At 40.1% G+C, this 18,130-nt stretch overlaps 1 long non-coding RNA gene across 1 annotated transcript; it reads left to right on the plus strand.

Annotated features, from left to right (window-relative positions):
• The first annotated feature begins 788 nt into the window (after positions 1-788).
• Positions 789-16,660, plus strand: LOC144587946 (uncharacterized). Its single transcript, XR_013543216.1, has 2 exons — positions 789-7,657; positions 14,042-16,660. It is a non-coding gene; the product is annotated as an uncharacterized LOC144587946 (long non-coding RNA).
• Positions 16,661-18,130: the final 1,470 nt, after the last annotated feature.

Below are 18,130 nucleotides of genomic sequence, written 5' to 3' on the forward strand. Positions count from 1 at the left end.
GGTGAAGACAGTGGCTTCATATAGATGTTAGAGATATAGTATAATCCTCTACAGTGTGTTTATAATAACAGTAACAGTCACGATAATAACAGTGATAAAAAAATTTCATTTACAAAACTCCTGAAATTTTAAAAAATCAATGATTTTACAAAGATGTCACCTCACATGCAAATTTTTAGAATTTGATTCCTAGTTTTTGGGCTTGACCCTTTGGTCCACAGCCTTTTCCATGTGATGATGATGATGATGATGATGATGATGATCATCATCATCATCATCATCATCATCTGTTGGCAGTTGAACAGAAGAGAAACCATCCAATAGGAGAGGCACAAAAGATCAACTTCTAATAGATAAAATAGTAAGATTGTATTAGAAAAATGTAAATGAAGAAAAACAAACTTGCATGTAGCTTAAATAGACTGGAAGAAAGCATTTGATTCTTTGCTGCATTGTTGGATAATAAAATATTTTTTAATGTTTAAGTTGTTAGGTTTTTATTCTATTATTTTTAATATTGTGAGCTGCTTGGGTCAATAGTAGTAGTAGTGGTGGTGGTGGTGGTGATGATAATAATAATAATAATAATAATAATAATAATAATAATAATAATAATAATAATAATAATAATAATAATAATAATAATAATAATAATAATAATAATAAGTGAAAGGCCACAGTGCTGAACAGTATTATCCCAAGACCACTTTTTGTGTAGGCCATGACAGGAAGGATTGGAACCAGTGTCACAATACAGTGCCTGTTTAAACAGTACTGGGTGTTGCAGATTCAGACTAAAAAACTAAATCTCTATGATATATCTTCACTGCCACTAATAACTGTTCACTTCTGAAGTGGGGATATCTTTTGACCAAATAGCTTGGAAGGGTGTACTTTGGGTACACATACAGCGGGGTCTCGACTTACAAAATTAATCCATATTGGAAGGCAATTTGTAAGTCGAAAAGTTCATAAGTCGAATCTGCATTTCCCATAGGAATGCATTGAAAACCATTTAATCCGTACAGTGGGGTCTTGACTTAAGAACGGCTTGAGTTAAGAACATTTTGACTTAAGAACCACTCTCATAGGAAAATATTGACTTGACCTAAGTACTTAGATTTGAGTTAAGAACTGAAAAAAAAACCATGTGGGAGGCAGGGAAAGTGCAAAATTTGAACTTTCAGTTAACTGTTGGCCAGTGAAAAGGGTGCCTGTCTGCTTCCTCACTCCTCCCAGCGTTTAGAGAGTGGATCGGGAGACAGTCTTCAGACTGCCTGGTACTGTACTGCCTGGACTGTATTTTCCCTGCCTTCCCTGAACCTTTCTTGACCTAAGAAAAAAAGAAACAAAATATCCCCCTCTAGTGGTTGAAGGCGGAATAGCAGCTTCCCATTAGTTTCTATGGACGGAAAAGAGCAGATACGGATCAAATGGTTCTCAATGCATTCCTATGGGAAATGCAGATTTGACTTGAGAACTTTTTGACTTGAGAACCACCTTCCAATACGGATTAAGTTCTCAAGTCAAGACCCCACTGTATCTGCTCTTTTCCATCCATAGAAACTAATGGGAAGCTGCTATTCCGCGTTCTGCCAATTTTAAAGCATGTTTTAAAGCATGTTGTGCTGATTTTTTTCAAAACAAAGACACACAGGCAGGCTTTTAAGGTGCTGAGCAAGCCTCCCCAAGCCTCTTCAGAGCCAGCTGATCAGCTGTTAGGCAGGGAGAGGAGAGGGCAGGAGCAGAGAAAAGCACAAAAAGGCTGCCAGGCTCCCTTCTGATTGTCGGCTTTTATCTGTTTGCTGCTCTTTTTCCTGCAGTTTGAGGGCTACCAAGGCCTGGTAAGTGTCTTTTGAAAATTTATTTTTAAGTTTCTGACCTTTTTTCCCCTCCAGAAGCCTCTAAGGGGCACTTTTTTCCTGTTCGTAACTCAAGGGAAGTTCGTATGTTGAGTATGTAATTTCCTATCGGGCGGGTTCGTAAGTCAAAAAGTTTGTATGTAGAACCATTCGTAAGTCGAGACCCCACTGTATGTTAGCCTATTCAAATCTGCTCTTTTGGAGAGTGCATGGGCATCTTGAGACATTAGAAGGTCCACGAGTTTTGAAACCAAATCATTGTGCTGGTTATAACAGAAGGATTATTGTGTCCACAACAAATGATAGAAACCTAGAAGTCAACCAAGAGATGAAATAGCATTAACAATCCATGTTGTACTCTGGTTTATGTGGGATGTTTGCCTGAAAGAGGGATGGTATATGGTAAAGTGCATGGCATTTGGAAGACAGGACATACAACACATGGATGCTCCTCTTGGGTAACAGCCAACGTTTTGTCTTCCTGGCAAGATGTTGTATCATATTGTTATCACGGGACTTGGCGGCAGTGTGGCGGGGGAGGTATTAGTGACTTTTGCTTATTACCCTTGGAAATCTTTTTTCTGTTTCTGAGTATGAAAGAAAGGAGACAGGTTTGCATCTTTGCTTGCATACCAAACATTGTCTTGCGAAATGCGGTTCCCTATTGGAATGCATTGAAATCTAATTAATGTGTTCCAATGGGGGGAAAATCATCTTGTGAAAATTGTCCATAGAAAACATCGTCTTGCGAAACGGGGTTCCCCGTTGGAATGCTTTGAAATCTATTTAATGCATTCCAATGGGGGGAAATTGTCATCTTGTGAAAATTGTCCATAGAAAACATCATCTTGCGAAGTGCCACAGCGATGGCAAAAACCAATTGTCTTGCGGATTAATTGTCCTGTAAGGCAATCGTCTTGCGAGGCACCACTGCATTTCATAAATAGACAATACACAATACCCAATTTTGCATTAATTAATTACAAACATGATGGGGGAAACTCTTCTCATAAAAGCTCTTCTCCAGGGAGAGTGAGGTTTGGGTACCTATTCCATAGTACAAACAGAGCCTCAATCCTGCCTGCAACCTCTGTCAGCCAAAAATGCAATAGGGGAAAAGCCCTCCCCTTTTCTTCTGTATCCTTGCCATGTGTTCCTTTATGCCCAAATGGATGAGCATAAAGGAAACCAACATGTGGGAAGCAAAGAGGTGGGGGTCCTGTGTCACATTTGTGCTAACCCACATGATCCCAGTGCATAGGGTGACCCAATGAAAAGGTGGACTGGGTTCCTATCTGTTTAATAGTTATGTGAGGGAGGAAATTCCAGCAGGTTTCACTTGCATCAAAAGCTGCGCCTGCTGAAATGTCCTTGTCTAAGCAACGATTAAATGTTAAGGAAGCCTGTCCTGCTTTTCACCTTACCAGCAAGATGAAAAGCAAACCCATTTTAGCATCATCCCAAGCCATGCAGCTGTCAGCCTTCTAGGAACCTGCAGACAGATTCCGAAATAGCATTCAATCTTCCACAGTGGTTGTTCCGTGTTCTTTTTAAATAAGAAGGTGTCTTCATAGACTTTCCTTTGGATCTCTTTGCTTTTGAATCTATTCCTGTTTCCCTAGCGGGACACTGCCTGTCTCAGGAACCTCCTGAGGGCCCACATTCCCCAAGAATCATTCTGCTAACACAGAGCTGCCAGCTCAGATCCTATAAAAGTGGGGCAAGTCAAATGACTTCCAGGACCGCAGTAAAACACCATATAACATCCAGCCCTACCTCATCAAACTGCTACAATGTTTTTAACATCCTATTACTTTATTGTACTAAATAGGGAAGAGTTGACAATTCCTACTCTATTCATAAATACATCCACGGAGGCCCGTCTGTTTCATCTGTTTCTTTCCACTATTACTTCTGAGGACTCTTTTCACCAATAAAAACACCTGACTGTTCTTACAATCATGCTCTCTCCGCCATTAATTTCAGCTGCTCTTTGATCAGAATTGCAGCTGGGGCTTAGCACGCCAAGGCTGTAACATCTTGCAGCTTGTGTTCAGACGGTGATCAGACCACAACCCCATCGACTGTAGGGTGGTTTCGCAAGGAGGGATGGAGGAGTGGATCTGGCAACATCACAGAAAGCAACACTTCATTTGGCAAAAGCCAACAAAGTTGTCAGGGTTTTTCTTTGGAGAATCTGAAAGGGATCTGGAGCAGATGAAGAAACGTCAGTTCAGGAGTGAAATGTGCTTACTATCTGAGGTGGGGAAGAAATTGGACAGCTTTCCCAGCCCACCAAAACATGCAACATGGCCTGCTTTTCTCCCTCTGAGAATAGGCTAATGCAAAGGAATCGGGTGAAGTCTTTCACAGCATGGACATGATCAATTCACGTTCCACAGGAAGTCTTTTCTGAGAATTTTACCAGCCATAATTGCAAAAAAGAGGAAATTCTGTCAACTTTTCCCAGCAGAGTACCTTTTCCCTCCTCTGCAAGTTTTCTATGTACAGCTCTGACCTAAGAGTATTCGAAACTACAACGAGACAGGAAGGACCTGTTCTGATCAGTTTCTTTTGACAACAGTCCACAGAATCTCTGGCTGCAGTAATTTATGTAACAGTTATGCACTCCAGAGAATTCTATCACTGTAAGGTATTTTAATCATGCTGGAATGATTTGTTTCATTTAAAAACTGGGGGAGAGTTTCAAAAGCTCTGCGTACGGTTATTGTGCAGCATTCCTAGACTCCTTCTAGGGGGTAATGGAAACTTTTTGTGCAAAGGGACTTGCTTTCATTGTCAAATCTGTCTCACTATTACATTTACCTGGGGGACAATACATGGCAACTGGATGGAACAGTCAACACTGAAGTCTGATTAAAAAGAAAGAGCATTACTCCACATTCCAGTTCACAATGCATCATTCTCTGGGAAACTTTAGTATGATCTTCATTTTACTATTGTGTTTCCTTTTGAGCATCTCTCTCTGTCTGTCTCTCTCTCTTTGTTAATTAATTATACAAGCATACCTGGGAGAGGCTCAAATATTGCAGGAATGCCAATCATGCAAGATATGCAAAGCTAAGAATTTATTTATTTGTCACACTTTTATTGTGTGTGTTTTTCCCCCAATGGGAAAACATATAATGTTCCTTCTCCTTCCCACTTCAGTCTGATGACAACCTTGTGTTGTACACCAGGCTTAGAGACTATGTTCACCCAGTGAGATGGCCAAATGGTGATTGGAACCCCCAATCCTCCAAGGGCTAGTTCAACTTTATAAGCACAACATCACATTGGCTTTCATATAATTCACATAAGTGTGACTTGTAGGATTACCTTTTTTTAAAAACAAGGTGGAGGCCATCTGCCAGGACCTTCACCACCATGTTTCATCACTAGATCCACCAGAGTTCTCTAGTGCAGTGGTCCCCAACCTTGGGCCTCCAGATGTTCTTGGACTACAACTCCCAGAAGCCTTCACCACCACCTCTTCTGACCAGGATTTCTGGGACTTGAAGTCCAAGAACATCTGGAGGCCCAAGGTTGGGGACCACTGCTCTAGTGCACTGTTCAGTTATATTAGATCAATTACTGTATGTTATGTCATCGACAGCTGACAGGGTGCTCAGCCCCTGTAAGGGCACTACAGCCTCCCTGGATCCTTGCTCACCCTGGCTTTTAAAAGCTGCCAGGCTGATAACAATGGAATGGGCCACCTCGGTTATCAATGAGTCTTTCTTTGAGGGCCAGGTCCCCCAAGCCCTCAAGGAAATGCTCATTAGGTCAATCCAAAACAACAACAAACAACAACAACATAGTGACAGATAATTGTAATAACTATAGACTCATCACCAATGTACCTTTTATTAGAAAGCTAATGAAGAGAGTGATGGACAATCAGTTACAGATACTCCTGGAGCTTCACCAAGTACACCCTCAATGGGTCGTTTTTGTAACAGCTGAACCATTTGCTCTTTAGTAGTCAATATATGCTACTGGCTGACACTACAATTGCATTCAGAATCAGGGAGGGGAAGATGCTAGCCTCAAAAGGTCATTGGTGAGGCCGAAGGACAACAGGGGAAAACAATGGAATGCAACAGTTTGATAGTGACATCATCTGGATTGCCTAGAAAGTTTGAGTGAGTGAAGGATATCAATCCCAGAGGAAAAGAGCAATTTGGAAGGAATCCTAGCAAATGTTCTCCCTGCAGCTGGAAGTTTCCACCCAGGAAATGTCTGAGATGAGTAGAGTTTGGCACTGATGAAGATGAGCAGTGGGTTTGCTCAGCATCTGAACATTCATAGAATCTACATCATGGCTGCATGTTTTGAACATCAGCACTCGAGACTTCTGAGCTAGTCACAGCATGTGACCTGAGCACAAAGAGATTACCGTTACTACAGAGGCCAGCTTCACAGCAGGATCAGAAGCTAAAAGTCTGGAGACTGGGCAGCTCCATACAGATAAGGAATGTTCTGATATGGACCACAGCCAATGAAAACTCAAGCTCTTAAAATAAATTAATTTGGTTCAATGTACTAGAAAGATCAGCTAGCTTAGGAGCCAAGCTAGGATCTGAAGATTTAGAGTCAAGCCTCCAGGCGAAATATTATTGGATTTGTGTGGCATGTGATACCTGCTGATTTAGAAAGAGATCTTTCTGGCTAGCTGCACTGTCAATGTTCAAGTACAAGAGAGCAGGATTATTGCTTCCCTTCTGATGAATTGATGCAAAGAAGGTAAAGAGTTTTGGCTTGATCAAGCCGAGAATTCTCTGTTGAGGACTTCTAGCATCAGGATCCCTTGGCATGTTAATAGACTATTTGCTCATTCATTACATTTATAGCCTATTTTTCCTCCCAGAAGCTCAAAGCAGATACTATGACCTTTTCCCTCATATTCTCCTCATAACATTCCTGTTAAGGGAGTGAAGGCTAAAAGATGATAGCAACCTCATGATGACCCAGCAAGTGTTATCTCCAAATGGGGATCAGAACTTGGATTGGGGGCAAGTCTAAAATAACACAGCACTGGCTGTATGCTATTGGGAGAATTTTAAGGTGCAGTTCTTTTAGAAGGGCTCCTAGGGGGTTCTCAAAACATGCTCCGTATTTTTAAAAGGTATTTTAAGATACATTTGTGACCACCAGAGGGCACAAGGGGGATTCTATAACCCATTTCTATTTCTGTAAGGAAAAAAATTGAGTGTGGGGGGTCATGGGCGTTGCCCTCCAAGGTCCAAGGAAAAGTATGTGCAGCCCTTGCACCTATGAAAATTAACCTCCGATACTACAAGGGAAAAATAGGCTCCTTATTCCCCACCTTCTTGCAGTTGTGGTTTTATGAAGACTAGTCAACACATACACTGCCAGTTATAAAATGCTCCTTTGCAATTACATTATTTTATCAAAGGTTGCTGGCATGCTATGTATATCAGTGTGCCTTGTGTTATGAATTAGATCAGCCTGGATAGCTGTTCTAATAATGTTTCTTCCTGGCCATGCTCCATGTTTCCATTAATCATTTTTGCAATTTGACACGACAGTGCAGCTAAGCTGGTACAAGAAGATTAGAAGTTTCACCAAGCCAAACATGGGGCAATGCCCTTCAGTCTTTGAAGATTGCCAGTGCCAGGCGTGACGTTGTTGCGGGGCCATGTTGCCCTCTGCCCTTCCCCTGCCCTCAAGACTTTTGGGCCAGCATTTTGAAGACACTTCTTTATTTTTGCCAGATGGGCGGGATGACTACTTGTATGAACAGAACTGATCACCTGAGGCATCTCCTTCTGGTGACTATCCAGCTCTCTGTTATTCAAAATGCTGATATTTATAGTTGTAGAACTATCTCTGCATTTAGATTGAGATCTGAAAGTTCATAGTAATACCTGATTATAACAATTAAATGTTAAAATATATTTACTTGTGTAATACCTTCTCTAACTTATGACAGCAATGCATGTAGATTATATTTCATTATTCAAGGTCTATATGGGACCTGCCACCACTGCTTTTTTTTCCAGTCCTGGCAGCTACTGTTGCATTGATGAACTACAAGCTAGGGTTTTTTTAATAGCCCCACATTATGGGCAGCAATATATAACTGCTTGTCTAAGTCTACCGGATTTTTCATTTTTAATATATTTGTTTGATTCTCTTTTTTTAATACTTGTATATTTACAGTTTTTATCTTTTAAATATTATCTTTTTAATGATAGATAGATAAAACCTTTATTGGCACAGGTAAACATTGGACAGTTAGTGGTTTCTTGGGTAACTACATATATAGGCATCAAGAGGGCAGGAAAGTGTTAGACATCCTTAAAGAGACAATGGTTCGTCTCCTAACAGTAGTATCAAGGAAGTCTGCAATTCTTTCTACAATGTCAGTCATTTTGGCTTTCAGCATATAGTGAACTTCATCTCGATCTGACCTCCCTTCCAGCTTTAATAAAATTGGGGCTATTAACCTTGATCGGCTGATCGAGTGAAGTGGGCAGTGCAAAAACATATGAACAAGGGTTTCCAGCACCCCCTTTTCACATGGGCAGTGCCTTTCAGAATAGGGAAATGCATTAAATCTGCCATATAAGACAGCAGTAGGCATGAAATTGCATCTGGCCCAAGAAAAGGCCCTACATTTTGGGAGAAATTTGAGCAAGGAAAGGTAGGCAGCAGGTTTACCCATTTTAGGAGGAGTATGGAAAAACAATGGTGAACAGAATTTATTGGCAGCACTACAAAGGTCCTGGAATTGAATATCTAAAATTCTTCTTTTAATAATGTGGAAAGCTAGCTCTTGACTTAGATCTCCAAGGTAGTCGCTATCTATACCAAATGATTTCAATGTTTTCAAGAGGACCATTGACCCAAAAGGTGGGACAGAGTCCTGCAGAAGTTGGTATAATAAACTGTCCATGTTTGAATTGTAATAAATACTTAACCAAAATTTGAATGATCTCAACCAAGCTACAGTCTGTATTAAAGATACTCCAGACTCTAGACAGAGTACCGATTAGGGTGTGCATCTAGATAGTCCTAACGCTTTGCATAAGAAGGAGGATAGTAGCTGTTCGATTGATCAATCCATAGCACTTGCCCAAATTGGGAAACCATAGAGGGCTTGTGGAATAATTTTGGACTAATCTTTTTAATGATGTAAGATATCTTGGGTCCTCTTTAAGGAAAGAAAGTGGGTTGAAATGTTTTAAATAAATAAATAATAACTAAATACCCAATGAATTCATGGCTAACCTAATCAGTGCTTGGAAGTAAATCATTACAAACAGCAAGTTACTCGTAATTTTTTTTTCATTTAGTTAAATTGTAATTTAACATAAGACGAGTTAACATCACTCCTTTAGTAACTATCACTGTTTTAATGTTACTTTTCTAGTTTCAGGAATGTGTGACCAAAGTCCTAGAAGTCCAGGTGTTAGTTCTGACTTTCTCAGGATTTTTGAAGTATAAAGTACTCAGAAGTGAATTACCATTCCTTTCTTCCATGGTTCTCCAGGATTTGTGACATTTACCCAACACCACACAAACTGGCTCTTCTTATATGAGGCAGAGTGGGGAATGAACCTCTCACCCCCTGGCTCCACTGCCAGGTGGTGCAACTCAGGGAGCTACTAAGCCAGCTGATTCAATTTACAGGGCATTAATATTGGGGGGACGTAACTGAACAGGAGCCTTGAGATCAATATTTGACTCCAAAGCTGTCAAAGACCTCATGTTTCTTTGTACCAAAACCTTGCTAGATGAATAGCTTTTGCACTTCTATGGAGGCAACAAAAACCAGCAAACTTTGACTCTTCACTTTAAAAAATAGAAACAACTTCCTTGAGGCACAAAATAACCCCAGTGTAAAGCTCACAATCCTCTTTTTAAGAAAAGAGCAGAATCTTCAGGCACTCTGGAGAGGATTTTAGATGCTGCATCAGGTAAAACAAGTCAGTAGAAACCAGTATTTCCCAAGTTCCTTATTGCTTCATGGTTGGGCCATTTCATCCTAGGCTCCTCTAGCAAGAAAACACAGATCTAGATCTTTCACTTGGGTCAAAAGCAGCCCACCACATTCCTGCCTCTTCTCGTGTTCCGCTAAGCATTGCAATCTATAGCTTAAACATTCACAATAACTAGTTATGTTACATAAGTACTTGTAACTAATTACTTCCTAATCACTAATTACAAAATTACTTTTAGATGTAATGAGTAACGACTAATTGCATTCAAAAGTTACTTTTAATGGAATTTTAAGAGACATTTGACAGGCATTTTCCAGGTTTTATGTGGTTCTCCTATTATTTCTAGGTCTCAAGGAAAGTATGCTTTGGTTTTGTCTTTCCATAGTTCTATCCAATAACAGAACTGGCCACGAGAGGGAACCATTGAGTATTTCCTTGTATTTTTCTGGCCTGTTGCCAGATACAAGGAATTATTTGTGCAGTCAGAGCAACAATAACAACAGCAGCAATTTGGCTGCTGAGAAATAAGAAGTAATGCAATCATTTCTTTTTCAAATATCAAAGTCCAAGTTCCTACTCTAGCCATGTCAAAACCCTGAGTGAAAGGGTCTGTGTTGGTAGTTTTTACTACTACCTGAGACTGCCAAGCTGCCATGCAACTTACAGAGCAGTGGAGCTGTAAGGGACAAATATCATTACATTTTATATTGGGGCTACAACTCAAGGTCATTTTGTTTATCCATCTTTTGAATGTTATAACTAATTTGCTGGCAGAAAGCCTACATTCCTCAAGGAAGCCTCAGGCTGATTGTAATCGAGCCTGTGTTCTGCTCCAGATTCTGTTTCTCCCATGTTGCCCTAAATCTTACTGTAGCTGATGTTTTCTCTTGTTATGACTCGGGTGAGCCATATATCAATTATGAATTTTCCTGAGAACATCTCTATTTACCCCCTGTTCAGGAGCATTTCCCAGCATATGATAACAGAGATTTTTCATCAAAGTTGTTACACATTTGAGGCATGTTTCTTAAGACGTTTAAGGGAAATCATTTAAACAAGCACTTTGCTGTGCTATCCTAAGCAAGTTTACTCAGATCTAAGCCCTATCACATCCAATGGGTCCAAGAAAGTAAACACAGGACTGTAGTCTAATTGTCCCACTGAAATGAGTGAGATTTGAAAGGTCCTTTGTTTTTGACTGGAGCATGCTGTCACTGTGTAACTGTACTGAATTAAATGTCCAATGTGTTTCCCTTATTAAAGCAAGTTCAATGGACTGGTTTTCCGTTGTTATACGAGGTCTGAAAGTGGCCAATGACTCCCAAGCAGAATGACGTTTGGAATTTTTGGAAACTTAGCAGGTTTTGCTGTAAAGGTATCCATGTTCACTTTGTTGTGCAGTACTTTCTTATGCACTTCTTCATGACATCTGCTCAACTGGTTATGTTTTTAAAGTAAACAGGTTGTAAGAAAGGAACCAAATGCTTCTTGTGTCCTTGAAAGGTCCCTTCTGGTGTAATGGCTCTCCCCTTGATATAGTGAAGTGCTTTATATCACATAGCTGGCTTGATAGCTCAGTGAGTTAGATATCTGGCTGCAGAGCCAGAGGATATGAGTTCAATTCCCCACTGTGCCTCCCAGAAGAGCCAGTCTGTGTGGCCTTGGGCGAGCTGCATAGTCAATCCGGCCAAGATAAGTTTATTCAAAATGTCACTGCCTTTCCAAAGTTACAGGCAGAGAGCTTTTCCAGCTGTGTAATATGTGACCTTTTCAAATGAGGATGCTCTTCATTTGAATATTTCATTTAATATATTCTACACAACCCCCCAATTAATTGTCCATGACCCAGTTCTTACCGAACTGAACCAACAAAACATTCAGGGATACTAACATGCGAGGCAAGCCCCTCCTGCTAGAAAATCTGTCATTTACAATTCTTTTCCAAAATGCATACAGTAACAAAACAAACTTCCGATTTAACACGTTAAAGGCTTTTCATGATTATTCAAACTCCAAAACTTGGAGATATTCTAATTGTTGAGGCCCACGCCATTAACACATGTATACAATATATGAATATGTTGTGGCAGCTTATGCTGCAATTAGTCCCAGCGTCAGCACCATGTTAACATTGTGGCTGTCCTAAATCCCACATGTGTCTTTTGAGTGGAATAGAAACTTGAGCCACATGAAGATGAGGCTTTTGATTATCCACAGTGATAATAAGCTACAATAACCTTTTAAAGGGAACGAACTTATAGTCCTATTCCAGGGATTCATACAGTAGGGAAAACAGTTCCCTGAGGCTCCTAAATATTCTGCATGTCCCTTAGAATTTTCCCTTGTACTTCTTCCCTGATTTTATACTTTGGAAAGTTTTTGGAAGGCACTATTTTATAGTTAACAAATTTCTCCCTGAGAGGCACAGCAGCAAGATCCAGCTATGTGGACAGGAACTTGTGGGAAGCAAACAGAAAGCCAGGTTAAATTGTCACACGACATGACAAATTCCAAAAGGAGCCAACCGTGTGGCATACATCAGCTGTAGACCTGAAGTTTTGCGCTGTGCCATTGGGCATGTCATGAGATTAAGTCAAATTGGCCTACTCCAAAGTAAATGACTCTACAGTTTCAGACCCTGGACTTGACCCGTGAAAACAAGAAAGGAATACAATGCTAAAATTTGGATCAATGGCCATTTTCGTTGTGACCTTCAAAATAAATAAATAAATAAATGTACCTTCCTGCATGTATGAGAGAAAAGCAGGCTCAGTTACTGTGGAGACCTAAATGCATGCAGGAAAGGGATTAGGCACTGATTGATACAGACAGTCAATTAGTACTTCAAAGGGAATCTGACTCCTTGTTTTATACACAGAGAGCATGGGATAAAAAGATTGGAGTTTGATGTCTTGTAATCTCTGTTGCTTCAGTGTTGACCAGGACAGCATGATATTGGAAGGTTTCTCGGAAGTTAAAAGAGCTCCGCGTTGGCTCCCAATGGAACGGCAGCATTAGGAGAAACAATGACATTGTGTGATCTGTGCACACTAGCTTTTCTAAAGTATTTCAGACTGAAATGACTCTCTGGGACTCTGTCTGTTCAAGTCAAAAAGTGTTCTTAATCTCCATGATGTGCTGATCAAACCTTAAACTGTCAGGCCACATTATTTCCACAGAGCCAGTTCTATTGGTGATTAATTAAAATTTCTTCTTGATTGCATACAGACCTTTTAAATGCATAATCCACTTATTGTGTAGTGAGTTGAGAATAAGGGCCCAGAATACACAGGCACTTCCATACGTCCCTGTGTTGAATATCCATGCTGACACATGGGAAGTTCTGCCGTGTGTGTGTGTGTGTGTGTGTGTGTGTGTGTGTGTGTGTGTGTGTGTGTGTGTACCATAACATACTGTGTGTATCATATTGTGGAAGGATGTGATGTCAGAGGTTAATGAATCCAAAAGCAGTTGTAAACTTATGTTATCACTAGGCATTTAAGTACAATTGACTGAATTTCTTCCAGTCTTCATTGCAAATAGCAAGGTTCTATGCAAAGCATAAAGATACTACTTTTTTTTATTTAATTCCCCCAGTCACCCAAGAAAGTAACATATCCAGGTTGAAATGCTATGTAGCAAAGCAAGCTGTAGTCTGAGAAAATAAATCTAGAATATGAAATTCTGAACATCTCAGGTATTTCTTCTGTTTTCTTGTATGACACAAATTTAGACTTCCAAAGGCCAAACTACAGAGTATGGGAAGTACAGATTGACTGTGTCTCCTCTGTTTGAAATTAGTCTTCAATCTGTGGAGCTGTCCAGGCCACATCTGGCTTGAAGATGAAGTTCCGTAAGAATGGAGAGCAGAGTGGGGCTTTGAAGTTGACTTTCAGCCATGAGCATCACAGTAGTTGACTAAGCAGGTAGACAGGTAACCTAGTCATTGTCTTCCCCGCTGAAGAGAGATGTGCGGTATTTCTATTTGTCAGCTTGAAGCACCACGCATGATATAGATCTTCTGTACGGTACAACTCAAGCCATCTGCCAGATACAATCTTAGCAACTTGAGATGATGTTGTGTGAGACTTTTAGTTATTTTTGCCTTGTCCCTGTTATAAACTAATTATTTAAAAGTGTATTTCAATTCCCTCTTCCCTTTTGATTTTTCTTTTTCAAATAACATTACAAATACCTTATTTTCACCAGCTCAGCACTGAAAGCCTGTATGGAACTTCCACAGCAAACAACAGTTTTATTGATTACAGAATCCCTAGCACTGTTTTCTTGCCACAAGAAAAAAAGTTGGAAACCAGCCATCTTTATTTTAAAGCCCTCCCCCACATCAACCTGTTGCCTCAGCAACCAACGTTCTTACTATCTGGCAGAAGACAGCTTTCTTTGGTTGAATTGCAGCACAAAGCTGAAAGAGGAACAGAGGGGCAAGCCATGAAAACTCACCATTTCATTATTCGAAAATGTGAATTACCCTGAAATGGAGCTGCTCCAAGAGGCATCTGCAGGACCCTTCAACATCCATTCAAATCCTTCAATACCACAGTACTTCATTTCCGTTAATTAAATAATTACACCAAACTGTCTAACGATAACATTCAGCCGAATTTGTGCATTCTGAACTGCTCTTTGGTTTCAGTGAAGCCTGTATTGTTTTCCAGGGAATCACTGAAAGATTGAGAGTTATTTTCCTTTCCTATATATATATATATATATATATGCTAAGGAAAATAACTCTCAGAATATTAAAATCCCCTTAATATTCTGCTGAAATTACAGTGTGTTATGTAAATAGTCCAGAAAATAATACAGAATGCAGATCTTCAAAACCTCAGCTGCTCTTTTAATCTTCAGAAAATAACCTGAAGTTTGAGATTAGTTAATGTGCATGTTTCCAAGGCAGAGCTCAGTGAAGCTGATTAAAAAAGATTACTTGTGCTTATCTAAGATGGAGCCCCATTTTATTAATGGAAAAAGTAGCAGTATTAATTTGGTGGCTTCTTAGACACTCTTATCTGAGTAAACCTGTCTATGAGTGCAATTTTATTTCGGGTGTGGGGGGCAACTAAGAGAAAGTTGTGAAGGAGTCACATCAGTTGTACTATTATAGGTCAAGATGCAAACCTTTTCTTTCTTTCTGACACAATTTCTATACTGTGTTCATGCTGAAAATCTCAAAGTGATTTATAATAAAAACAAATCCAATAAAACCAATAGCTACTGTAAAAGTAATACAAGAATAAATCTATTCATATTTGTTTGTTTGTTTATACTCCACCTTTCTCCTTAAGAGAACCCAAGGCAGCTTACTTCGTTAAAAAGAAGATATTTAAAAGCTAAAAGCAGTAAGTATACATATATTTAAAAAAGAATGAAACAAGTATTATACAAAACCCCGTAATTAACACCAATACTAAAACCACATTTAAACACACTAATAACTTCATTAACAGACAGGGTAACCGATGATGTTAGCAAACAGGAAAATGCTGGGGAAAACAGATAAATCTGTACTTGATCGTGGAAGCACTGAACACTGGAAGCCTGCCTAATCTCAGTGGAAAAACCATTCTGTGTGGGGCAACCGAAAAGAGAAGACCCACCTCGTGTCGACAACCAAATGAGCCCCAGTAGGCTAAGGCATAGAAAACTGAGCCACAGCCACCCTAATTGTAAAGCCTGAGGCCCTGTACAGATGGTTTCTGGTCCACTACAACTCGGGGGTGGGGGTGGGGAGGAGAAAGGCATTGGTTTATAGAAGAATAATAGAGTCCTGTGGAACCTTAAAGTTTCTTAAATTTTATTTAGAAGGAATTTTGGCAGACTGCGGCCCTATTTATCGGATGCCCCTCTTGGGAAAGATGTGAAGGGGGGGGTTGTAATGTGGGAACAGCGAGAATTGTGCAGAAAGTACAAACAGACACAATTGCCTTAACAGCAACCATTAACATTAACAGTGGCCGAAATTCTGTCGGTGAAGCTATGCGGCACAACGTGTCCCCAGCATCAGCACATTTCTTCCTTTAAATCATCCCTTGTCCTGTTCCATGGCTCCCAAAGCTTCCTCAGGCTGATAGGGATCCCTAGGGACCCCTGTTATTGAGGGTGAGGGACTCAAAAATTTAGTCATCAGCCTCAAACTGTGGTAGCACATCCGCAGCTGATGACAGTATTCAAGTTGTTTAGTCTCCATGCAGCACCACCGGTGGCGTGTGATCCCTTCCCCCAGCCCCTGCTGGCCAGCCCACTTACACATCATCATATGCTGCCAGGGTCCTCCTTCTTCAGTAGTGGACCATTGTGAGCAGACGCACAGGCTGCTCTTCCTTGCCTCTCTGGCAGCCAACCATGCAGGTGAGGAGGCAAGAAGGGGATTCTCCCTGTGCAGCCATTGAGTCATAGACATGGGTGCTGTCATGCCCATCTCTTCTAAACACTGTACCTCTCTTCTTTCTCAAAATTAACTTGTTTTGTTTTGGAGGGTAATAACTGAACAGATGGGTTGTTTCCCCTGTTTCTTTTTTCTTTTTTCTTTTTCATCCCATGAAGGATGGGAGCTGGAGAACAACAGAGCATTTCTAAACATTTCTTTATGGTCAGTTCCCTGCTGAGTGATTGGTTGAAAATTGTGCCTCCAGAACAACAACAACCTTGGGTCCCCAGATGTTCTTGGACTACAACTCATAGAAATCCTGCCCAGCAAAGCTAGTGGTGAAGTTAGGAGTTTTAATTCAAGAACATCTGGGGATGAAGGATGGGAACCCCTACTCTAGAAGCCAATTTATTCCTCTGGTCATAGATGGCACACCTCCCTGGACCTATCTCTGTGAAACCTGTCTGGATTCTTCATGCCAAAAATTGCTATAAGGCACCATAATTTCATGTAATTTTTTAAAAGAAAAGTGTCTAGCATAAAGCCACTATTTGACTGGAATTTTGCAGGAATAATCTTCTTCGAGGGGTCTACTAATCTTTAAATTTCATGTATATCCATTAAAAAGCCCCAAAACATTACAGCTGTCTTAGCTTCTTAATTCTAATCAATGGCAGGTGTGAAGGTTTGGATTTCCTCATTTTAATTCAGGTTCACATCAAAATCAGATCAGATGCACCCCTAATCCATCCAAAATGAATCAAGCCAGAATCTGAATTGCCAGTTTTAACTTTAATTATATTCTATTGCATTTAATTACTGTATGCATTGTGTTTTCTCTGTATTTTATTATGAGCTGCTGGGAGAAGCACTTCTGATGAAAAGGTGTAATGTACTTTTTAAAATGCAGGTATATAAAATAGTATGTTTAGACTCAATTAGATCCTTGAAATTCAAATGACTTAGTTTATTGCTATGCTGATTTACAATATAGAAGGTTCTCAGAGTAGTTAAGATTATGAAGACAAATTCCCTCTCTTCCTATCTCTCCTCTTGGTGGAATGGCTGCTGGATGACAATTGGGAGAGGCCAAGTCTTCTTGGTAGGGTTGATCATATTTCCCTCTCTCTTCCCCCCAATAATGAAACCAGTAGACTGCTTATTGAGGCCTGCTCTAAGCAGGATCAAGTCTTAGGGTTGCCAGGTCATAATTGTCTCATTTCTTGATTTTTCACGAACAAAACAGAGTGGGTTCATGTGTTTGGGGAGTGAGGAGAAACAGGCAAGGGTTGGATGGGAAGCAAGCTCAACAGATATAAACACACTTTCCTGCTGAGTCAAGTAGTCAAGGCACCACCTGCTAATATACAGACACCCAGATCGGACTTTATCTTCTTCCAGTATCACTTGCCTTGGGATACACTGCCTTGTCTGGAGTCCAAGGAACCACAGTAATTCACTGAGATTTTAGGTGGTACCCTGAGACCTAACAACTCTTTGATTTGGATCCTATCCAAAGATATTAGATAATGATTGTTCCTAGACATTCTACAATACACAGCCTTTGCATGAGCTTATATGCATATCGAAATAATTTGCAAATCTGTTAATATTTGCAAATTATCTAGATATACATATAAGCTCAGTCAGTTACAGCAGACTTATAAAGACACTGCAAGAAATACATGTATACTATGTCTAAAACACTTTCTAAAATAAAATAAAATAAAACAAATATTTCCAAGCAGAAAGGAAGAATGTATCCTTCATTTGTATAAGAGCTGATATATACCATATAATTGCACACTGTAACTAAAACGCAGTTACTAGAATAAAGGTAAAGGTTCCCCTTGACATTTAGTCCAGTCATGTCTGACTCTAGGGCGCAGTGCTCATCCCTGTCTCCAAGC

Source organism: Pogona vitticeps, chromosome 3 (assembly GCF_051106095.1).
Source record: "Pogona vitticeps strain Pit_001003342236 chromosome 3, PviZW2.1, whole genome shotgun sequence".
Taxonomy (NCBI): Eukaryota; Metazoa; Chordata; class Lepidosauria; order Squamata; family Agamidae; genus Pogona; species Pogona vitticeps.